This window comes from Peromyscus maniculatus, chromosome 18 (assembly GCF_049852395.1).
Source record: "Peromyscus maniculatus bairdii isolate BWxNUB_F1_BW_parent chromosome 18, HU_Pman_BW_mat_3.1, whole genome shotgun sequence".
Lineage (NCBI taxonomy): Eukaryota > Metazoa > Chordata > Mammalia > Rodentia > Cricetidae > Peromyscus > Peromyscus maniculatus.
This window is the reverse complement of record NC_134869.1, coordinates 19,826,915-19,852,324: the sequence shown is the minus strand read 5'-3', so window position 1 is coordinate 19,852,324 and position 25,410 is coordinate 19,826,915. Positions and strand designations below refer to the sequence as shown.

General features: G+C 46.8%; 1 protein-coding gene across 9 annotated transcripts in view; it reads right to left on the bottom strand.

The window, feature by feature from the left end:
- The window catches only part of Tmcc3 (transmembrane and coiled-coil domain family 3), a 286,150-nt gene that overhangs the window by 27,971 nt on the left and 232,769 nt on the right, over window positions 1–25,410 (bottom strand). The window contains exon 1 of one of the 9 annotated variants that reach the window (XM_042263656.2): window positions 16,107–16,468. The exons of 7 other annotated variants lie outside the window; for them this stretch is intronic. The gene's annotated coding sequence lies outside the window, so the exon portion shown is untranslated. Of the gene's footprint in view, window positions 1–8,823; window positions 9,386–16,106; window positions 16,469–25,410 lie in introns of those variants that run through there. One more of the 9 variants, XM_076554644.1, reaches the window with a different exon arrangement.

The window sequence follows — 25,410 nt, the reverse complement described above, 5'->3', positions numbered from 1 at the left end:
AAGAAATAATACAATTTTCAGATGAAAACCCCATGCATTTTGAGTTATCATTACATAGACTGAAGTTTGAGTTATCATTACATAGACTACATCATACGACTAGACATACTTTAGACATTACATATCCCCTAAAGACAATTAGTTCTCTGTCAATGAAAATAGAGCCACGTATGGTTTCTTATTTCTTTTTTTAAAATAGGATTTATTTATTTATTTATTTATTTATTTATTTATTTATTTATTTTGGTTTTTCGAGACAGGGTTTCTCTGTGTAGCTTTGCACCTTTCCTGGAACTCGCTTTGTAGACCAGGCTGGCCTCAAACTCACAGAGAACCGCCTGGCTCTGCCTCCCGAGTGCTGGGATTAAAGGTGTGCGCCACCAACACCTGGCGGTTTCTTATTTCTTAGTAAGCATAATTCAATTGAATATGACCTAAGAGACACAGGTATCCTAGGGCTAAGAGTGAAGTTTAGTGCTAGAGTGCTTGCCTATATGTGTGAGGCTTGACAAAGCCCAAGACAGTTTATCGATATCTGTTTATTTATTTAGTGTGTGCGCATGCCAGAGCACTGTGAAGGTCAGAGGGCAACCTGTGGCAACCCGGTTTTTCCTCCAATTATGTGGATCCAAAGGACTGAACTCAGGTCATCAGGGTTGGTGATAAGTGCTTTTGCTCTCTTGCCATACTCCAGATCCCTTAAATTATCATATTATTTATGTCTGTCTGTCTGTCTGTCCATCCATCCATGTATCTCTCACAGCCTTCCCTCCTCCTAAATCTAAGATGGCAATGACATGTTTAAAGGAGAAAGGCAGAGCTGGAGAATGGCTGAGAGGATGGGATCTTAGAGAATTCAAAGTTATTTTTTAAAAATAATGAAAGGAAGACAAAAAAAAAGTTCTGATGTCTTCTAAGAACAAACCAACTTTTTGTTTCAGTTTTGTCCTCAAGGACCTGAGGCTAGACCGTAGACTCCCACTTTCTGGGTGGAGAGAGTGACCGGGGCTCGTGTGGAGTTAGCAAGGTGGCAAGTGGCAGAATCGTGGTTGCAGTCCGGATCTGCCTGGCTCTGACCACGGTCGCTGACAGCCAGGGCCTGTGCTGAGCCCCTGGCTGGGCACATACGTAAACACAGCCCGCCTCAGTTAAGATCGTCCTCGGTGCCATGAGGCAATTACTGGCTCTGTTTTCGATCTGATATTTACAAGGGAAGCTAGCTTAAACCCCAAGATATCTTGCCTAATGAAAAAACGCAGGTGACTTCTGCTAAAAGCCGCCGATAATGACTGTCAGCGCCAGGCAGGAACTCCCTCCACTGGCTGAGTTCAGACAGGAACTTCCACAGTCACTACATGCTCTCCATCAGCTGCAGATGAGCACAGGCTTCCTGCTCCCACTGTCACTGCAGATTAAAGATACCAGAGACTCTTGTTCCAGAGGGAGGCGAGTGCTCTAGGAACACTTTATAATCCGGGAGAAGAGGATCGGCAAAGAAATAAAAGGCATGGTGAATTGCGGTTTTGAAGATAAACACCCTATCATGACCCATCTTAAAATCCAAGTCTGTATTTGGGTTGGACTGTGTTTCCAAAACAGGGGAAGCAGCCTGCCCGGGCCAACTCACAGCGCATGCAGCTCGCAGGCAGCTCAGGTTTCTTGGGATTATCATAGCCATGTGTCCTACGGAGAGGTCAATGACCAGGTTGGGGCATAAGCGAGGGCGTGAGGCACAGATTTCTGACCCAAACCAGTTTGATTCAAGCTGCAGTTTTGCCATGTTGTGTTACTTTGTATCAGTGATTTCTCTGTGTGCCTGATCTCCTATGTGTAAAATGAGGACAGTGTGTCTATGCCACAGGGTAACTGGAAGGTCGTTTTGAGCGGTGCTCGTGAATGCTTTAACTGGCCTTGGACAGAGTAAGGGCTGAAAATGTTGGTTACTACATACTAAACCCAATGCACTCTTGGAAGGTAGAAACTTTATGTGTTAATGTCCAAAGCTAAGGGCAATAATAAGAACACCCCACTGCTACCGTTGCCAACACACGTACATACACCCCACATGAGCGCACACACAAACATAGATGCACACAAACACACAAGTATGAAATTTGCAACTATTGACTTGGGGTAAGTAGATGAGTATCTGCTCTGATGTAACTCCCGCTTTTCCACGTGAAAATATAAAATACTACTTGCTATTCATTCCATTAATTCCACGACCAACTGATGGTTTGACTCCTGCATGAAAGTGCTTTATAATTGGAAAAAGACAAGCTCTCCCACCCCACCCCAGTTTGCTAACTATATCTATTTTACTTATTGTTATTTCATGTGTTTGAGCTGAATGTATGCCTGTGTCAGGATGTCAGATCCCCTGGAACTGGAGTTACAGACAGCTGTGAGCTGCCATGTGGGTGTTGGGAATTGAACCAGGAATCTCTGGAACAGCAGCCAAGGCTCTTAACCACTGAACGATCTCTCCAGCCCCGGCTAAGTATATCTAAAGAGACCCTAACACTCTGAAGAATGCGCTGTGGTTACTCCCTGGCCAGTGGGTCAACAAAGGATTGATTTCCCTTTGCTATAAATCCACCAATCTCTCCCCTTCAGAATTCTTTCTATGAAACTTTCTGTGACTCACTGCTGCCCGGGCAGGAAGGTTTGAGATTAAGGATTTGTTTGTTTTTACATGCAGAGACCACAGAAACAGAATTTATTCTAAGACTTCCCATCCTAAGAATAATTCTGTGGTTTTTGGTTTGTGTGTGTGTGTGTGTGTGTGTGTGTGTGTGTGTGTGTGTGTGTGTGTTTAATCAGAACTTAGAAAGGATCATATTCAAGAACACAAAACATTCAAGATAATACCTTGAAACTAAAAATGCTACAAAAACACAGGAATTAGTTAAGTGTTCCCCCTTCTTTAATGACCGGTTTCTCAGACAGAGTCAGTTACCTTTCATTTCACTGATGCTGAGAGGGAGGTGCATGTGTTCTAGATGAGAGACCGAAGCCTCTAGATAACTAAAACTCTTGCCAAGTAAGAGTCAACACTGTCAAGTTCGGGCAGTATTGTGTTCCTGTTGACCAGGGCTCTTGTCATGGTTTGGGACTGGAGTGTACTCCAGAGACACAGGAGCTGAATGGCGGCTCCCTAGATGGTGGCACAATTTAAGGACGTGGGGAGATGAGGCTTAGCTGGTGTGTATGGCAAAAGTTTTTTTTTAATTTATTTATTTTCATTTTATGTGCACTGGTGTTTTGTCTGCATGTGTGTCTGTGTGAGGGTGTCGGATCCCCTGGAACTGGAGTTACAGACAGTTGTGAGCTGCCATGTGGGTGCTGGGGATTGAACCTGGGTCCTCTGGAAGAGCAGCCAGTGCTCTTAACCACGGAGCCATCTCTCCAGCCCCTATATGGCAAATTAAGGAGCCTCTGCGGGTTATAGCCTGGTCCTGCTTCCAGCTCAACTCTGTGCTTCCTGTCTCTCAAAATGTGAGGCGCAGTGACCTCACACTCAGACCACTGCCTCACTGCCGTGCCTCCCTGCCACGATGGACTGAACACCCTCTCAAACCAGGAGCTGCACTAAAGTTGCTTTCATCACCACAGTGGGCAAAGTGGTCAATACAGTCCTCCACAGACTACCACATGAACTATGACACCACACCGTTACCTCGGGAAGACATCGGACCCAGGTGGAATAGCCGTCTGTGCGGGAGCTAACTTCAGGCCTTGGGACCCTTGTGTGGGGGAGCTGGGTGGCTGAACTCTACCGCCCGCAAGGTCTCTGCAGGCTCCCACTCAGCAGTCCTGGACTGACACCCAATAGCAAGGGTCTTATTAAATACATTGAGTTATTAGCAAGTTGCATATGTGTCCTTCTGCAGCATCCGTGTGGCCAAAATGAAACCCACACAAGTGGTTTAAAGGCAAAGGAGCAAATGAGTGCTGATACATAATACCACAGAGCAGCAGTTCTCAACCTGTGGGTCTCCACCCCTTTGGCAGTTAAAAGACCCTTTCACAAGGGTCCCCGAGGACCATCTGCATCTCAGATACTTACATTGCCATTCATAACAGTAGCAACATCAGTTATGAAGTAGCGGTGGAAATAATTTTATGGCTGGGGGTCACCACAACAAGAGGAACTGTATTAAAGGGTCGCAGCATTGGGAGAGATGAGGACCACTGTTGTAGAGGAAGCTCCTGCATATAATACTTTTTTTTAAAAAAGCATAAAACATTCATGCTGAGACTAGCACAGTGGTTACCCTTGCAGAATTTGGGAGAGTGAGTCACCAGAAGGGGGCGCTGAGGAGCACCAGGCCACCAACAATACCGACCCAGAGGACAGTTACTCCACCCAGGGTAGGAATCATCCAACCATACATCTAAGATGTATGCGAGTTACTGTAAGTTATATCTCAAAAAAAGTAATATAAGAGGTTAAAAAAAAACAAGACCATAAAAACCCAAGAGCTGTCAAAATCATCATTTTACAGTAAGACCATTAATTAGTCTGCAAATGTGTACTGCATTTTAATTTCCAGCACTCCTGTGATGCTATCTGATATGTGTGTGTGTGTGTGTGTGTGTGTGTGTGTGTGTGTGTGTGTATACACGCATGTGCACGTAAACAGAACATAAAGTATAAAGCAAAAGTAACGGAAGTGGATAAGGTCTACAGCTAGGCACTAATATCTGGGGGGTAAATGAGTTGCATCTGATTTGGACATGGAAATGCTTCATTTTTAAATTCCGAAACACAGCAATCCCTAAATACCACGTTGACATACACTGGGCTGATGTCTTGCCTCATTACATAATGGTTACTTAGAGAGCCAATGTTTCTCCAAGAGGCTGGATTTAACTGAAAAGTACACAGAGTACAATTAGGGCTCACGTACACAGACCGCATTGTTTCTATGATAGCTGACAGAATTGATTAAGTTAGGTTCCAAACCAGCCCACCCAAATTCAGAATTTCTATTTGGAAAATGCCCTCCCCCCCCCTCCCCTTCTCTCCCCATCTGCTTCGTGAGCCAGGCAGTATGCTACGAGCTCTGAAGTCACAGACGGAGAGGGACCTGATAAGCTTGGCCCTGGGAGTGTCCGCCATTTGGGTGGAGAGGCACATGAGTTACATGTGTGTAGGAGAATGCAGTACGTGTTACAGAGAACGGGACAAAGAGGAAGCTGTGAGGAAGCCCGATGACTCAGGGAGGCCCTGGGAACGAGACACCTGATATGGACCTGGGGGCGGAGGCTTGAAAACCTACCCAGATGCGTGCGGCAGCTCACAGCTGTCATCCTAACCCTCAGGAAGTCGAGGCAGGAGGATTGCCGTAAGCTTGAAGGTAGTTTCAAAAGGAAAAGAAAAAAAAAATCCTCAAACCAAAAGCAAGGAAAGAACCCAGCTAAGACAGTCTAAAGACAGTCTACCTGGAGAACACCACATATGTGAAGTCTATTACCAAGTGCAATGTTTAGGAAACAAAAGATTACTTAAGGTATTTAAAGCTGAGTTGACCAATGGGTCATTCTGTGGGTATGAATGCAAGATGAGGCAAAAAAAAAAAGTTGTGATTTATTTTTACTCTTATGTTTTGGTTTCAGTTTTTTGTTTGTTTGTTTTGTTTGTTTGCTTGTTTTTTTTGTTTTTCTCTGTATAGCTCTGGCTGTCCTGGAACTCACTCTGTAGACCAGGCTGGCCTTCAACTCACAGAGATCCGTCTGCCTCTGCCTCCAGAGTGCTGGGATTAAAGGCGTGTGCGGCCACCACGACCCAACTAAAAACCTTTTTTGAGACCAGTCGCCCTGTGTTGCCCAGGCTGGCCTTGAACGAGGGACTTTGCACCAGCTCCTGTTTGCTGGGACTGCAGGTACACTACGATGCTCAGCCTCTGGTGTCAGGGTTCTCAACCTTCCTAATGCTGTGACCCCTTAATACAGTTCTTCATATTATGGTGACACCCCCCCAACTATAAAATTATTTATTTGATTTATCTGAGTGCTCTGCCTGCATGTATGCCTTTATGAAAGAAGAGGGGCATCAGATCCCACTACAGATGGTTGGGAGCCACCGTGTGGGTGCTAGGAGATGAACTCAGGACCTCTGGAAGAGCATCCAGTGCTCTTAACTGCTGAGCCATCTCTCCAGCCCCCCATAAAATAATTTTTACTGCTACTTTCATAACTGTCATTTTGCTACTGTTATGAATTGTAATGTAAATATCTGATATGTAGATGGTCTTAGGCAGCCCTTGTGAAAACGTTGTTTGACACCCCCCAGGGGCTGCGACCCACAGGTTGAGAACCACATGGGTCTACTGTCTTACTAAGTGCACTAAGTTCCAGAGCTGTGACTAGACTGTATTTCAGGGGTTTCATGTTTGGTTCATGTGCTGTGAGGTCACAGAAGACCGCACAAGAACAGATGTGTCTGACTTAGTCAATATTTATGTGTTACTGCATACCACGGCTAAGTAGGCTTGTGTCTGGGAGTCAGGGATCGTGTAACTAGACCTACTATTAAAATATATATACACACACACACAGAGACACATACACACACACCACATCACACATATACACACACACTTACACATATATCCCATCACACACATACTTACACACAGACACACTCTCACACACAACACACACACACACACTTACCCACACATACACCACACACACATACTTACACAGACACTCTCTCATACACAGCACCCACACAGCACCCACACACTTACACACACACTCATTCATACATGCACACACACACACACATACACACACACACACACACACACACACACACACACTTGAAGCTAAGGCTAGCTAAGTTCTTATCTAAGAGAATATTATCTATCACGTGATAGACAACCAATCATTTTGCTTCTAAAATGCACAGCTGGTAGTTTAGAGCATTTCCACCAATTTCTCCCCTGGAGACCTTTATCAATACTAGACAAACTCAAGTTATCTTCGGTAGCCGTGGTTCTTTCCATCGGGGGACGGACAGATTACAAAGACGCTGTTTTCAGACCAAAAAGAAAAGGCAGGAGTTAAAGAAGATTCTCTGGAGGGAACAGGCCATTTCCTTATGGGCTACAAAAAAAGAATCCCGTGGCATATCACATCCTACATTCCCTACACAGTTTATCAGCATGGTAACACTGTGGTCACCTATTTCCTCAACCAACTAGGTACTAAGACAAAAGTTCTGTCCAGAAAAACCAACAAACCCTGATTAGATTACTAAAGGGGGGGGGGGAGAGTCTCTTATGGGGGAGATGTGATGGCTACTGTTACCTGAGCAGGATCTGAAGCCACCCAGGAGACAAGCTTCAGGCACACCTGGAGGGATCAGGCTGGCCTCTGGGGTTAATTAATTAAGTTAATCGATGTGGGAGACCCACTCTAAAAGTGGGTGTACGTCCTGGCCTGCGAGCTGAGCAATGGACTTATCGCTCTCTCCTTCCCGCCTGCTGCCACGATGGACCGTCCCCCTGACAAGTGAGCTGCTCTGTTCCAGGCATTTTTAGTACAGCATCAAGGAAAACCCACCACCACCTAAGGCACTGGCTGGGGAGGCGGCTCGGGAGTTCCAATGCCAGATAACGTTCTTCCTCGACGAGGACGGTGGATCAAATCATGTGTCTGGTACCCCACTTAGAGCTCTCACTCCCCCTGCCCCGCCCCCAAGACCGTGAGAACTCAGACGGGGCACCTGCTTTGAGCTTATCACAGAACTGCCTGTGTTCAGAACCATGGCTTGAAAACTTACTGACTGTATGCCCAAAGGGTTAAATAGGCTTCTTAATAGACTTTTATCCATGCTGGTTCCTTAAGATATTTGAACGGTAGGTTCTTCTTCTTCTTCTCCTTCTCCTTCTCCTTCTCCTTCTCCTTCTCCTTCTCCTTCTCCTTCTCCTTCTCCTTCTCCTTCTCCTTCTCCTTCTCCTTCTCCTTCTTCTTCTTCTTCTTCTTCTTCTTCTTCTTTCTTTGGCCTTGGGAAAGCTGATGAACTTGACTCCAAGGCTTTGAACAATGTCACTTTATCTACAATATGGTAATGCTTCATTAATTCAGCTCAGTCCACCTACTTTATTCAGCATTTCAAAATGTTAGAGGACCATCTGTTTGATATTCATCAACCAAGAACATTTTGAAACCTCATTCAGCCTGAGATATTAGCCTGAAACTGATTAACTAACGTTTCTTTGGCCTCTATATTTCAGTGGCTCTGACGCCCTCACTGCTTTGGTCTCTTTATTTCAGTGGCTCTGATGCCCACATATTGTCACACTTGTTTTATTATTAAGGCCATTGTTGATATGCCTGTAAACACTTCAATCCTCTGACAAAGACACCTGGCTTGACTGTTTTCCATCCTGGGTAACCATGAACATGACAATTGGTGAACACATACTTCATATCACAGGACTGACTCCAAGTGTTCAATCACATGTAATCAGAGACAAGGGCATGCTTATTTCACATTATGGGGTCCATCCTTCAAAGGAACTAACTTAATATTCATAAACAGAGGCAAAGTGACTAATTAGTGCATAATTAGGCAAGAACTAAGTGACAAGCAGGTTTGGGTACAATCATCAATTTTCCATTCACCCAGCATCTTTCACCAACAATGTCAATAAATCTTTCCAACTGTTCTTGCCCCGACCCAGATATGATTATCTCAAGATCTGACCCATCTATTCTCAGCGTCATGCTATGGAACTAACAGTTCCCCCCAGTCTTTGGGGCTAATCTCCCCTCGACCACCACACCCACCACGTTCTTTTCCCTTACCTTCGTTCAGCTCGCTCACCCTTCTTTACATGTCTAGCTCAAATCTCTTCTACTGCATGCTGGATTTCTGCCATGGTCTTTACTCAGGTGTCCCCAGGCTACTCCTTTCAACGGTCACACACTGTCTTCGGGATGGAGTTCAACTTCCTCAAGTTGGACTTTAAAGGCTTCCATGCCCTGACCCAACCCCGTCTTTGAATACATTCTGTACTTTCTCCCTCTTTCCCAGAGCAAACAGCCTGACCCAGTGAACCTTGTCCAGGCTCAGTGCGCCTGCCTGGATCCCTTTCATCTCTTCCTTCGCCTTTGTTTGGAGGCCCATGCAGACACGCAGCCCCACCACGCCTTCCCTTAGGGTCTCCTCCGTGCGGGGATGTTTGCAGACACGCTAAGGCAAGGCTAAGCTCCACATCAGGGAATCTCCCATGTCCAGAGAGATCACAAGAAAAGGCTGGTAATGAGGTTACAGCAAATAGTTCAGTGGCCACAGGGATGTCGCCACTACAGCCCAGGGAGAAGACAATTAGAACGCCCAAATCTCTAGCTGCTAGGCTGTAAACACAATTCCACTCTTCACGTTTTTTTTTTTTTGTTTTTTTTTTAGCTACACATCACACTTTTCTTCTCCACAATCATGACCACCATGAGGAGAAGGGAAAAATATTCTGCCCACCCCCTCTCTTTGGGGAAGTATGGAGGATTGAATGTGGGGCCTTGAGCATGTAAGCAAGAACTCCACCAATGAGCCACACTCAGCTCTCAGCCCTTTCTCTTTATTATTGATTGATTGATTGATTGATTGATTTACTTTATTTTTTGGAGACAGGGTTTCTCTCTGTAGTACTGGCTGTCCTGAACTTCTTCTGTAGACCAGGCTGTCTTCAAACTCAGAGATCCGCCTGCCTCTGCCTCCTGAGTGCTGGGATCAAAGGCCTGCGCCACCACTGCCTGGCTTTACTTTTATTTGGAGATCAAATTGTCCAGGCTGGTCTTGAACTCACTCTGAAATCTAGGTTGACCTTTAAACTTGTAATTTTCCTGCCTCAGTTTCCTAAGTAACTGGAATTACCAGGCCCAGATATCTAGCTCCTTTGAGTGTCCACATCATTTTTAAAACAAACAGCTCATCGGGAGGCAGAGCCAGGTGGATCTCTGTGGGTTCGAGACTAGCCTGGTCTACAGAGCAAGAGCCAGGACAAGCACCAAAACAACGCAGAGAAACCCTGTCTCGAAAAACCAACAACAACAAAAAAAAAAAAAAAAAAAAAAAAAAAAAACCAAACAGCTCTAAACGATGTGAAGACGAGGAATAAAAGTGAAGGCGTGTGTAAGTCTTTGCCTCTTTTCCAATCCCTCGCTAGTGCTTCTACTACCACAGTCTCATTCCACCTCTGCCGCCGCCGCCACCACCACCACCCGCTTCCAGTTTTGGAAACGGCACAGACAACCATCAACAGTGAACCACTTCAAAAAAAAAAAAAAAAAAATACGCTGCACCAGAAGATGATGCGGTGACTGAAATGGAAACGGAGCTGAATGCCGACCATGGGAAGCTGTCCAAGGCAAACTGTGAAGAGGGAAAGGCAAGATGCTGAGTTATGCCTCTGGTGTATCTCCATCTGCGCTTCAGGAGGGGGTGGAGCGGGCTATTGTAGAGGAGTACAAGTGTACTGCATGTGCACGGGGTTTTCTAGAAGGATAACCTAAGAATGCTACCTGTGGGGTAATTGACATTCCTTCTTGCTATTGTTTATATATATATATATGGTTTTCGAGACAGGGTTTCTCTGTGTAGATTTAGTACCTTCCTGGAACTCACTCTGTAGCCCAGGCTGGCCTCAAACTCACAGAGATCCACCTGGCTCTGCCTCCCAAGTGCTGGGATTAAAGGCGAGCGCCACCACCCCCTGGCTTAGTTTTATATTTTAAAACAAAGTCCATAGTGCCTCTGCTTTCAAGTGAGACTAACAGGCAAATACGCAAGAAACTTCATTAACGTGTGCAAGACCCTCTCTAAAGACTTTTTCTTTCTCTTTTTCTTTTTTTAAAGGTTTTACTTATGTTTATCTCGTGTATGGGGTTCTGTCTGCATGCAGTATGCATGAGTCCTATCAGGCCATAATGAAGCTGGAGGAAAAAAAAACTCTCACCTGGTGACATCATAGCTGTGTTAGTATCACAGAACAACCCATTACTCATGTGTCTGGGCGACACCCATGTAAACAAACCCACTTCACTAGCAGCCATAGAAAAGTGTGACACGTACTTATGTAAGTGTATCTCATGTTTGCATAACGACATCACCACATAGTGAAGCATTTCTCAGAACCTAACCTCCCCACCCCCCACTCCCCCAGCCAGCCAGCCCTGGCATCATGACACGTGACAGTGTCACTTGGAAATAAAGGATCATGTCCTGGTGTAGGTTCTCAGGGTACTTTCTATCATTGCTTTATCTTACCCTCCTTCTACAGGTCATGAAAAGCAAAACAGTTAACTGTTGAGACAGTACCAAGCCGGTCCTTCAGGAGGCCACTGTCACCGTCAGGTGGCTCCATGTGATTTACTGCTCCTGAAGACCTTGTCTGGTAGGACAGGACGTGGGAGAAGTCACCAGTGTGGATAACCTCCATCATGGGAAGGCCCTAGGTGAATGTGTATGTTTCAGCCTCAGCTTTTTTTGTTTGTTTTGTTTTTTCTTTGTCTTTTTAAAGTTCAAAGAGTATAAAAAATGAAACATTTTAAAACAGAAGAAAGCTTACAGAGTAAGAAAGTATTTTTTTATATGGCTCAGTGATTCTCATCCTGGGGGTCACGACCTCCTTGGGGTCAGATATCAGACACCCTGCATATCAGGTATTTACATTGTGATTCATAGCAGTAGAAAAATGACAGTTATGAAGTAGCAACGAAGATAATTTTATGGTTGGGGGGGGGTCGCCACAACATGAGGAACTGTGTTAAGGGGTCTCAGCATTAGGAAGCTTGAGAATCACTGGTGTAACTAGACGTCTCTTTGAACTGGTGTAGCTAGACGATGTCTAACTGTTATTGAAAAAGCCACAAAGTTGAAGAACTTAAAGATTTTTAGAAAATAAAAAGTGATATTAAGATCAGTTTACTATTGAAGAAAAATGTTGTTGTTGTTTTGTACATTTAGTGGTGCCCAAGAGTCCGGTCTCTAAAGATAGCATCTATAGGACTATCCATGAACGCCCCAGGCCCTCACAGTCCCTCACCACTGAGTCACCCACTGAGTCACGCAGGGAGGCGTCAGTCCTGGAAGCGCCATTCACGGTTAAGTGCTCTACACAGGTGCACCATTAAAGCAAAATCCTTGGTATTTTATTGTTTTCTCCGTGTTTAGAAGCATACACACAAACCCTGCTTATGTTACAGCTGCTCACGGTCTTCAGCACAGTGATACGCATTCGGGTTTGTACTCAGGAGCAAAAGGCTGAGCCTTGCACTCTAGCTTTGGAGCAGGCTGGACCGCCGCCACTTAGGTAAGTATATTTCGTGATGTTTGTATAACGACAGTACCACACAGTGAAGCATTTCTCAGAAGCTAGCCATCCCCACCCTCCCATCCCCCAGCCATCCCTGGTGTCATGACACAGGACAGTGTCACTTATCTTGGGATGGCTAAAGAGACAGACTGGTTACACAGAGCTCATGCAACTTCTGAGGGCTCAACTGTTTTGTTCGTGATTCCTAGTCTTTAACGTTTCGTCTGGACTTTCAAAAATGGTTTCTGCAACAATAACGACCAAAAAAAACAATAAAGCCAGCCGGGCGGTGGTGGCGCACGCCTTTAATCCCAGCACTCGGGAGGCAGAGCCAGGTGGATCTCTGTGAGTTCGAGGCCAGCCTGGGCTACCAAGTGAGCTCCAGGAAAGGCGCAAAGCTATGCAGAGAAACCCTGTCTCGAAAAACCAAAAAAAAAAAAAAAAAAAAACAATAAAGCCATATCCTTAAGGTTGAAGCTACTTTCTCAGAAGCCAAAACAGAACAGAGCTTTGAAAGGAAGCAGTGCTAAAATCAGATTAAGACAAAGTGGACATGTTTACATAGAATTGATTCCTAAAATATTGAAAGCTGGCATTTGAACATGCACATGCCTTGAAGATCCAGAAACCTCACTGCTCAGACAGGAGAGTACACTAAAAAGTACTCACAACAGCATCAGTCACAAAAGCAAACCCCAGGAAAAAACAAGAAAAATTGCAGAGATAACCCAAAGGCCTTGGCGAGGGGAGTGTACATTCACGCTCATACAGACGCGCGTGCACAGTGGAGTCACGCGGGCTAGAGCTGTGCTAATTTAGAAGACTGAGTGTGAGATAAAGCAGGTTAAAGAAGAACACACCCAGGGACAGGTGACGCTGAGGCTGGAGCATCATCAGTTCGAGGTAGCCTGAGCTACACAGTGAGAGCCTGGCCATTGCAGCTACCTAGTGAAATTCTTCCAAAAAAACAAAACAAAAAACAATACCCCCACACACACCAAACCCAAACAAACAAACCAAAGCAAGCAAACAGGAACATATTCAGAGTGAAGCTTTATAAAGGTCAGATGCCAGCTCCCCATAGTATAAACATAAAGGTGGTAAAAAGGATGAGGTAAGGTGGGATAATGATTAACAGAAATCTTAAGACAGGGCTGGCATCTCAGGGCTGGGAGGGCTGTGAAATGATCACCCGGTCAAGGCGAGTCACAGGTCACGTCTGTAACTGGCATTGGCTCTTGGGCATTCCACCTCCTTTTTCCTTAGTGCAATATTTCTTCTGCATAATATTTACTACTTTTTGGTCATTTTAAAAAGAAAAACTGTGGAAGAAAGTACTAAACTGTGTGAAGTGATAGAGCAAATAACGTCACTTCCAATCCTAATGCTCTGTCCCTATAACTTTACTTTCATTTTAAGAAAAAAAAAATTTTTTTTGAGGCAGGGTCTCATTATGTAGCTCTAGATGGCCGAGAGAGCATACTATGTAATCAGGCTGGTCTTGAACCCACATAGATCCACCTTCCTCTGCCTCCCAAGTGCTGGAATTAAAGGCGTGTGCCACCATACCCACCCCTTAACGTTTAAAAAGTTACAAGGCAAAAGAGTTTTCATCGTATCCGGCATTGTGTAGCATAAGACCTTTTCATATCCGTATGCTATAGATCGCTGGCTGAGCATATTCCCTCCATGGCCCCTCCCCCACTTCGTTCCTGGTTTTGCTTTTACTTTCTGTGACATACATACATACACACATGATTTGGCATATCTGCATAAAACCCAGGAACTACAAGAAGGCATGGTAACTGCCCGCCTAAGACAGGCTCAATTCACTTAATTATGATTATCTCCGCTATAGCTTAACCTCTGTGTAATATTAAAATGTAAACTATGACCTGGATTTAAAGGCCCTTAGGCCGCTCTGCATGCAGTCCTGACTTTCTGATCGTTGTTCTTATCAGGTCACACCCAGGCAAGCGAAGGACACGGTCAGGAGAAAGTCCCTGGCCACGGCGAAGGCTAACCCCCATAGTATAACTAACCCACCGACCCCCACGCTGGTTAGAGAAAATGAAGGGGTTGTAAGGGTGGGAAGGGGTGCCAACACGGACAGGGCACCCCCAGAATGGCCTGTCCACCAATCAATGGCTGGATAAGGCCACACTGGATCTTTGTGAGCAGCCTGGCACGAAGCGGGGGTGGGGGGTGGGGTGGGGGTGGGTGGGTAGGGGGGGGGTAGCAGCTGAAACTGTTTTAAAGGCAGTATGATGTGGGGGGCAACTTCTCTTTCATTCCCACTGACACCCTGCACGCCAAGCTCTGTGAACCATGCCCCTCACAATGCTGAGACTACGGGATACTCTGCTGGCACAACTGGATCCTCCAGTTTTTTTTCCTTCTAAATAACAGAAATTTAACGTCCGAGATTTAAGAGGTCAGCATCTCTAACCTGCCAACTCCCTCTGACAACCCCAGTTCTTGTGGTTTCTAAAGACCAGAGGAGGGCTACCAAGAACATACCCTTTTAAAAGACATTCTAGGGGTTGAGGATTTAGCTCAGTGGTAGAGCGCTTGCCTAGCAAGTGCAAGGCCCTGGGTTCAATCCTAAGCTCCACCAAAAAAAAAAAAAAAAAGACATTCTAGATAAACCTGTGAAGAAGTATCAACCAGAAAAAAAAAAAGACTGAAGTAAAATTAAATATTTTAATATCACCAGGCAGTGGTGTCATATATCTTTAATCCCAGCACTGAGGAGGCAGAGGCAAGCTCTAAATTTGAGGCCAGCCTCGTTACAGAGCGGAGTTCCAGGACAGCCAGGGCTACACAGAGAAACCCTGTCTTAAAAAACAAAAAACCAGCAGGGCGGCAGTGGTGCATGCCTTTAATCCCAGCACTTGGGAGGTAGCACCAGGCAGATGTCTTTGAGTTTGAGGCCAACCTGGTCTACAGAGCAAGATCCAGGACAGGCTCCAAAGCTACACAGAGAAACCCTGTTTCGAAAAACCAAAACAAAAAACAAAAAAAAACAAACAAAAATGGAAATATCTAATGAATAAAAGGCCACTTTTTAAAGCCTTCCACAACAGCCACACACAGCCACATAAATGCTGACTTCCTGCGTCATCAGCAGCTCCAGGGTAGGATGCGCATGTCCCAGACCCTGTACTTCTGCAGAGTGCACCACATCCCACCAGAGACGTCCCAGGATGGGCAAGGGAGCCCCGACTCAAAGGCACACTGCACTCCGTCCCCCCAGTCTGCTGCCCCACCCACCCACAGGGCAGTGTCCGCCATGCCACACCCTTCTTGCCTGTGGTGGCCCGAGGTGACACAGAGGTGTCATGTGGAAGTTTGAGTCTCCAAGGAAAGTGGAATGATGGATGTACACTGTGGGAAGACGGCATGTCAGAGTGGGAAGTTAGCTGCCAGCTCTGAGCCTGTCAGACCAGGCAAGTGCAGGGAGGTGAGGGTGGGGGTCTTTTGAACATTGGAACCCCCACATTCGACCCCTGGTGTCCACCCCTCTCTTTCACATTCTTCCCGAACTTAACACTTCTCAAAAGGGTGAATGGCGAAGGAATTTGGCAACTTACTAGGAGTTTGGGTATTTAAAGACCAAGAAATCCACTTGGGAAATCAGAGAGGGATTCGAGAAAGCGCAAAGACAACTAGTTAGAACAGAGTAATTTGTATTTCTTTCAAGCATCTCGCAGGATATTAATTACAAAAGGCCAGTCAATACATATGTGCACGCAGGGGCTTTAAAAGACTTACCAACCACAGGACAAACGGGAGCAGAGCAGCGCGGCTCTCACCATCGTGCCCACGGCAGCAGCCAGCCAGCCGACTGTGCACCACGCAGGCGGGCTGATACTCTCCACAGCACCTACTGATGACTCACCCTGGACTTTGGAGATCAACTCACACTATCTCTGGATATTCCTGTGTTTGTCTCGGGGGAAACTCCACGCCCTGTACTGTGCCCAGAACAACTGTCAGCAATAATGGGATGGATTCAGCCCCCTGCTGTACAAATGGGCTCTTTGTGCTGATGGCCAAGCCATACACTGCCTCGGCAGGGAGGCCCACCGGGGCAGAGGCCTGCCAGCGCACAACTCTGGGAGGGCAGGACAATTCCCAGGCAGCCTGGCTGGTACGCCTGTGTGCCCACGAGGAAAAGACCGCGGTTCAACAAATCCAGGTTGGCAGAGCAAATGTAAAGTAGCAGAACGCACACACACACACACACACACACACACACAACACAACACAACACAACACACATACACCACATAGAGCCAGCTGTGAAGCGGCCACTCAGGGCCGAGGCTGGAAAGTGAAGTGGTGTGCAGACCACGTGCAGTCAGGAGACCCCTTCCTCTGTTGACCCCTTCCCAAGGCAGATGCTCCGGGCGTCTGAGTGTCAGGCACAACCAGCGAGGCAGAGGCCACATACAGCCCACTTCTTGTCTCGTGGCCACAGAGGAAGGAACAATGACAGCCCCTGATAAGTCAGAGGACAGGCGTACTTGGTGCTGAGGGAGCCCCAGGGAAGCCAAAGGGGAGGAGCTGGGCTTCTTTTCTTTCTGCAGCAGAAAGGCGGACTTGTTCGTCTCAAGTTGTTCCAGATTCGCAAGCCGAGAGATACAAATTGGGAGAAGTCATGGTCCGAGAAAGAGAAGCGTGGAGGCCCGAGGCCGGCAGGGATCAGACCCTGAATGCCTCCACTTAAATCAAGCTGAGCTCATCTGCCAGGCCCCTGGCAGCCTGGAATCCTGGCAGTCAGGATTGAAAACGCTTGGGTAGAGGGGATGCAAGGCCGCATTAGTATAGCAGAGCAGAGGCCAGGGGTGGTCAAAACTGGAGGACGGTACCCCAGCTCCAGGGACAGCATTTGCCTCTAGGAAGAAAAGGTAGAATCAAAAGCCAGCAGCTGAGATGGGGGTGGGGAGGGTAGAGGGCAGAGACAGGAGAACACCATTTCTGTTCCAATCTCTTGGAGGCTTAAGGTCATCCACACAGTAGGCAAGAGGGTCGTGAGCGAGAGGGTTCAGCTTCAGACGTGATGAGGTTGAGGTTTTCTAGAGGGTTAAGCACAGGTGTCTTGGTGAGTGCTCTGGACTAGTACCTGGGGCCCTTTACTCTGGGGGGGCATGGATTGCAAGGGTTAGCCAGAACCACTCAGGCCCCAGCTCTGCCTCTTGTAACTGTGAAACCCTGGGCAAGTGAATCCACCTTCTCGAGACGACTCTGCTTTCAGCTAAGGAATTTTCTCTCGAGATTTTAACGAGCTCAGAAAAGGACCTAATATCCTAGCCGGTAGAAGATATTTCCTACACTCCTCTTGCCCTTTCTCGATCATGTATTGCTTTGTTTTACCATTTGAGTTCCTAACCCACGCTGTCAGTCACCCCATCTTTAATTCCCTTTTGACCTTCCATGTACGCGCGCGGATTCTCAAATATTTGAATTGCCACAGGTCATAAGAAAGGCTCGGGCCAGGGTGGGCCAAGGGAACCAGGAGTTTCCTGCCCTTTCACATTAAATAACAAATGCAAAGATTCCAAAATTGCTGTGTGGTTTCAGAGGTATTGATTTAACTGTTTAGGGTGGGGAGAGGAAAGGGCAATGGGGTTTAGAAACAGAGAATTTTGCCAGTATAATAAAGTCTAGTCCGCGTGTAACTGCACTGTAATATTTAGGAAGACGCGTGTCTCCTGGAGTTAATATTGCATGGTCTCTCTCTTTGTCTTAGTTCAAATCAGGGTCTAAAAGGTGCTAAATCATAAATGCTAGCAAATGGGTCGCACCTCAAACGAAATGTTAAGTCAATAGAACAGTCCATAAGAAAAGCATGCTTTTTTTGAGGGGGCTGGGCTTATTCTGCTTATTTTCAATACAAATTTAATTTTAAATTCAAATGAACACATCTAAACTATATAGATGGCCCCTGACCTGACATGGGAGGATCACCGTGAAAATTTTAAACTTTACGATAGTATGCAAGTAATGTGTGGTCAATAGACACCGTATCTCCAAATCTCAAGTCTTTTCCTGGGCTAGTGACGCAGGGTTCGAAATGCCCTGGTGGCGACGGCAAGCGGCCGCTTCCTGTCGGTCATGTGTTCACGAGAGTGAGCCAGAGCACTCCTCAGCAGCGGGCTGTGTGGTTCCACTCAGGTCAGATGCATTAGACACATTTTCAGTGGATGGTACTTTCAAGTCGAGTTTATCAGGATGAAAGCCCGTCAGAAGCCAGGAGCAGCTGTACGCTGAAACCCCAACATCACGCTGTCCACCAGCAGCCCAAGTTCAGTTCCACTAAACAGGACTCAGGATCTAGGGTCGCTGGGACCTCATGACCTCAAGCCCTCAGTAAATTCAGCTAACTACCTGTCCTGTCCCTCGAGGTTGTTCTCTCTCCTCTTCTCCCTCACAACACTGCAGGGATAGTCTAAATTCTTTTTCTCACCGAGTGCTCACTTCATTCTTTCAAGCCGGGGTTGGGGGTGGGAGTGGGGGGGATGGTCGTTGGGTGAAGAAGTCTCAGGTCACAGACAGGGACCTATTTTCCTGCCTCGGCAGCATCCAAGCTAGGAGATCAGGCTGCAGATAAAAGATGGCATCAGCACCAGGCGGTGGTGGCGCACGCCTTTAATCCCAGCACTCAGAAAGCAGAGGCAGGCGGATCTCTGTGAGTTCAAGGCCAGCCTGGTCTACATAGCGAATTCCAGGACAGTCAGCCCTACATAGGGATCCAGTTGAAAAATCAATCAATAAAACAGACAAAAAAAGATGGCACCACCTTTGGGAGGACAACGATTTGTACGTATCCTCGGCCCAAACACTTTTACTTTAGTAATACATCTATCTATGTGGGCAGTTGGGGGTTGGGGAGCAGGTGGCGGTGGGGGGGGGCGGTGTGGAAGCTGTAGCTTGGTAGGTCAGTATTTTCCTAATATGTACAATGCCCTGGGTTTGATCTTTCACACACACACACACACACACACACACACACACACACACACACACACACACACACACACGAGATTGCTTTAATCCCTATGAGGTTACAGAAAAAAGGGCAGAGATTTGAAATATAGCAAGTCCAAACAAATACAGGGAAAACAAAGTCCGGCCACATCCCGAAAGGAACTTGGACAGTGTGTATGCCAATGGAGAGCGGGATACATGGCGGATGCGTCTGCACAGAGACTGCGTCTGTGAAGAAGCACAGCAAATATAAGCTCGCTATGCGGGGTGGGGTGGGGGCAGAGGCTTTAGTTCTCACCTCAAGACCTTTGGTACTATGGAATTTATTGTTTCCAATGAACTTTCACTTAAAAATGGTTTTTTTTTTAGCTTTATTTTACATTTATGGGTGTTTGTGTGTGTGTGTGTGTGTGTGTGTGTGTGTGTGTGTGTGTGTGTGTGTGTATACCACTTGCAGGCAGTGCCCGTGGAGGCCAGAAGAGGGCGATGGATCCTTTGGAACTGGTTACAGGTGGTTACATCACCACGGAGGTGCTGGGGATTGAACCTGGGTCCACCTGGAAGAGCAGCCAGTACTCTTTCAACCTCTAGGCCATCTTGGCACCTCTGAACTCACACTTTTTAAGTTAAGCTCCTTGGGAAAAAGGCGAGCCTTCATAATTCAGAGGATTCACTTAATGATGTCATTTTATCTTTGCTCAGCAGGAAACACAAGACCTAGGCGCACACAGAGGACAGAGGAGACACACACCGAAATGTGTCTGCGTCAGCAGGTAATGATGGCATCAGTAAACGCAGCTTCTCAGATGAGCCGGCTGCTCTCTCAGGCCCTGGCGCTGTTACCTGTACATCCATCATTTAAGTGGCCGAATTTGGTCTTCCTCATGCTAAACATGTGCGTCTGAACTTGAAGTTGGTTTTACTCAGGAGGTCTGGGGAGGGGCACTGGTTTCTTATAGTTTAGTTTCAAATCTTAAAAAGACACTGCCCCCCCTCAAAAAAAAAAAACCTTTCATGTTAAAAACAATAAAAAGATGGATGCCCAGGCTCTGGGCAGGTTGGCCCTATGTTATCTTTAGGGCTCAGAGTCATTGTTTTCAACCAACCCCCACCCACCCACCCAGGGAATCCTGCTGTCTCTGCCGTTGTCTCACACACACTGGAAGTGTGAACACTTCTAACCAACACCGCAGCGAGCAGAGGGTGTGTGTGCACACACGTGTTCACGGTTGCACTGCTCCAGACCTCGGTGGGTGCACCAGGTGGACAAATCGGACAGGCTTCTCATCGGCGACGCCCCTTCTGGCTCCTTAGACAGGTTTGGGGCACGCATGGAGGAGAGCCCCGGCTGGGAAAGCGGGGAGCCCTGTTTCTGAGCCTGGCTGCCATCACCTCATCCCGGCCAAGGGCAATCTGTATAGAAGAGCATCCGTCCCTTCTCCCGGAAGCTCTCTCTACCCCTGTTCTCTTAATTCCAACTACAGTCTGACATCATTGAGCTGGATGAGTGGTATTTCCAGAACATCCACTTGTAAGATCACCTGGGGCCTTCCCCTCCTTGCCCCACCCCAGACAATGAATCAGAATTTCTAATAAGGTTCTGTGTCTTAAGCTGTTGCCCAGGTTGTTATGCGCCAGCGGGGAAAGTCTGGGAAGCATCAATCCAGGTCAAACCCATTGTGAGAAAGGAACCAGGCCCCGACTGAGTTACATAATTTCCCCAAGGACTGATTAACTAGGGCTGGGAGACCCGGGACGTGCGCGGTGAGCTAATTCTTCCCTCACGGACCAATACTACCTGCTACGTTTAATCATCAGGGTCCGGGTAGCCGGGAAGGTTCTGATTCAGCATGAGGCAGCCGGCCGGTAGGTACGTGACTAATGAAGCCTGCCTTCAAGGGCGCATGTCAGAACGTGTTGAGAGGGTAAGAGACAGGATGACACTGTGGCCTTTCACTGCCCCCCCCACCCCCCATTTCTTTCACTTTCAGTATCAGCGGGAGGTGATGAGGTGGGGGAGGCGGACCGCACCCTGAGGAGAGAGCAACAGCAGCCTGGCAGGGTGCATACAGGTGAGGCAGGAGCTGACTCAGCCTCCTCACCATTTCAGCCCAGCAGTTCTGCTGGCCACACACTGGGTCTGGAGACCGCCAGCCAGCCCCTTGCGAATTGATGGCAACTCCCGCGCAGGCTCTGTGTCTGGCGGCCTGGAATCAGCATTTCTGACTGAGGAGCAAGGATGAGAACCACCCCGCCCCCAGCCCACCCCCCAAGCCCCAGCTTGGAAATCACAGAGCCAGCTTTGACTCAGGGAGAGCTAGATCCACTTATAATTGCCTCTAATTGGCCCTCCCACACGGTCACACAACTTACAGCTGTGATCAGTTCCCCCAAAGGATGCCACCGATTCCCTTTCTACCTTAGAAACCAGAATCCTCTCTGGCTAGGTTCTTTACGGAACTGTTCTGATTTTTCTTAACATATTGAGAGATTTAAAAAAAAAAAAAATGCAAAAAGCAACAGATGCCAATGAGCTTTAAAGAAAGAGGCCCTTGTCTCTGTGACCTCGGTGGTAACCATGGGATTCACGCTCACAACAAAGACTGATACCGCACGGGAAATCTTTCCCATTCCAGGGTGTGTGGTCCTTAAGACACACGCGTTTCTTCGGACGTCTTCCATGTCCTGATTTTTATCTTTCTTGGCATGCTCGACTCTCTTTTTTAATAAAGCCACAACCCTTGGTTGCCATGGAACCCAATCAGACATGAAGCCTGTTACTATGACTTCCCTGCAGGGCTAAAAAAAGACCCAGTGACCAAAAGACCAGCGTTTTCTTTTAAAAAAACAAAACAAAAATCAAGGCAAGGAGGCTTCAGAAAGGATCCAACACCTTCCTGTCTACTAACACTTCAGTTTCATATACGGTAGTCTGAACTCTTAAGCTGGTCAATATTTTATTTTAAAAAATTAGGTTGGGACCTTCCAAAGATGATTTTTTTTTTAAACAAATAAATACCTGGCAAAGAGGCTAAAACTGTTCTTAGGAGTCTTCCAATTCCCCTCTCCTGGGTGAGCTTTCTCAAGACTGACGAACTGCTTAGCAAATACGTGTCACTCAGCAGCCACCAAATTGCAGTATCCATTTCCACCGGCACTAAGTTTTTGTCAAGAGCTTATTATTTCTCTGCAAAGAGAAGATATCTAAACAATACAATCAGTCCTGTGTTCTGCCACACAGTCTGAAGCTGGACTCGATCCGTGGAGAAAAATATCTGACGCTCACCGCGGAGCTGTCTAAGGAAGAAAATGAACATCTGTTGAGTGCCTACCACGAGCCGGGCATCTCACATCTCACTGTGTGACTGAGTACTACCACCAGGGTTCCGAGAGCCCCGAGTAGCTCGCTCAGGTCGCCACGCAGCCTTGGTGGCTGGCGCCCAGACCAGTCATTCGTTCCTTCCACCTGCCTTTATCTCTGGCTCGGTAATGAGCGTTCTTCATGGGGGAATTCACAGCTACTCAGCTTTTCTCCAAAGAGGGCATGGATTCATGGATCTTGACTGCGCGCTGGCTAGGGCGAGAAGATGTTTATCATACCCACGAAGCAGCAGCTACCCCTTGGGGAAATCATGAGCAAATATCCTGTCCACTGGTCTAGGATGACTCAGGATGAGCATCCATGCTAGGTGTACTGGGCTAGCCACTGCCCCAAGCCTTTCAATCCTGGACCCCATGGTGGGAAGGACCACGGGGCTCTGTGTACAGAATCAGCAGCAGAACAGAAGTCACAGGATTAAACCCACAACAGCTATTCTAACCTGGACAAACAGCTTCAGGAAGTGACTAGAAGTAACACAGGGAAGCACAGGTGCTGATGTTGACGTTAGATTGTTGGCCTCTAAGTAAGGCTATTTTACCTTGTAACATGTGTAACCAATGTAGCAACAACTTTCATGGAAAAAAACTTAATACAGAACTGCCGTGCCAGACCACTGGGCAGACAAAAGGGATCTGGGTGATGGTGAGGACATGGGAAACCGGACCCACATGCACTGCTGGTGGGAATGTATGTTGGAGCAATCGTTCTGGAAGACTCTGGCACTTCCTCCAAAGGTTAAACACCACGTTACCATGAGACCTAGGGATTTAACTCCTACTACAGACCCAAGGGGAAGAGTCGGTGAGTCGCAAACACTCGCAAGCCCTGAGTTCACAGTGGCATTATTCCAGCGATTATCAGGTGATAAAACGTGGCCGCAGACTCTCAGAATATTATTCATCCCTAAAAGCAACACAGTACTGGTTCATGTTACAACATGGATGAACCATGAAAACATGTTAAAGCAGACAGACACACAGGTCACAAAATACATAGTTTCACTTTGGGAAAATGTATCGACTTGGCAAATCCTAGAGACAGGAAGCGGGCTGCCAGGGCTCGGGGTTTGAGATTGATGGAGAGTGACAAGGACTGGTTATCCTTTTGGGGTGATGCGAACTTTCTACAACTGATGGCGTGGTGACTGCATGGCTCTGTGAACACATGACAGCCCATTCAGTTACACACTTTAACTGGGAGGGTTGTACAGGATCATAATTACATATATATGAAAGCTTTCCAAAAAGTAAAAATACAACATACTATTTTTTAAAAATTTTTTGTTATCTGACAACAAATATCCCAACTTATAAGATGACCAGCCCTGAGTGGGCTTCTGTTGATTTTTTTTTGTGTGTGTGTATGTGTGTGTGTACATATATGTGTGTAGGTATACATATATGAAGATGTGTATGTATATGAGTGTGTATATATACACGTGTGCATATGTATGTATGTATATGTGTGTACATGTATGTGTGTAGGTATACATATATGTAGATGTATATGTATGTGAGTGTGTTTATGTACACGTGTGCATATGTATGTATGTATATGTGTGTACATGTGTGCATGTATATATGTATGTGGGTGTGCGCTCCACAGCACGTCTGTGGAGATCACAGGACAACCTGCAGGAGTTCTCTCCTTCCACTCGTGGGTTCTGGGACTTGAACTCGGGCCATCTGGTCGGCAGCAGGCACCTTTAAAAAAAGCCACCTCACCAGCCCTAAGCTGCTTGCTCTCTTATTTCTACACGAGGATGCTGCACACTGGAGCCATCATGGACATTTCCTGGGGTTCCACGGGTTTGCTACAAGCAAATTAAAATGCTGGGGTTGCTTAGATGATAAATAATATAACTGCCGTAGAGAGGCCGCAGAGAGCCACGTTCCAACCAAAAACTGTCCAGCCATCGGGCCGCTTACATTTGTACCTGTAGCTGAGCCAGGAAAGCGTTAGTTCACTGGGTCAGCAAAGGCGCCAGCACATACCATGTGACCCAGTTTGAGCCCTAGAATCCACATAAAGGTAGGAGAGAACTCACTCCACAAGTGTGCTACAGTACAAACACCTCCCCAACACACGAATCAGGCACACACAATAATAACAATAAGATTGAAACAAGGAATCACCGTAGCTGGCCACATCCATCTCCTGGAGCTCCTGTAATAAGTTCCACAGACTCGGTGGTTTAAATCAGCAGCAATTCCTTTTCTTGGAGCTCTGGAGCCTGGACCCAAGAGCAGAGAGCAGAGAGGGCTGAGGGCCTCTGGAGACACCAGACCCGGATGATCCCACGCCTCTCTGCGTGTGTCTGAGGCATCATTCCTTGGCTGGCATTGTAGACTCATTGCCCAAACCCTTGGCCTTTACGGGCCTGGTCTCTGCATCAGGTCCCTAGGTGCATGCCCGGTAATGTGTCCAAATCACCCTTTTCACAAGGACACAGGTAGGTAACACTGAATTCCAGTCTACTCTACAAACCGCCTTTTAACTCTACAAAGGCTTTGCATCCAAATAAGGTCCCGCTGTGAGACACTGGAGGCCTGGATATCAACAGATGTTTGGGGGACATTCAACCTATAAAACCTGCTTTAACTATAAAGAACACAGCAGCTCCCACGAAGATCAAATTGTTTCACAGTGAACAAAGGTGTCACAGGCAGAAATTTTTTGACAGAGGAAAGCTATGCTAGAATT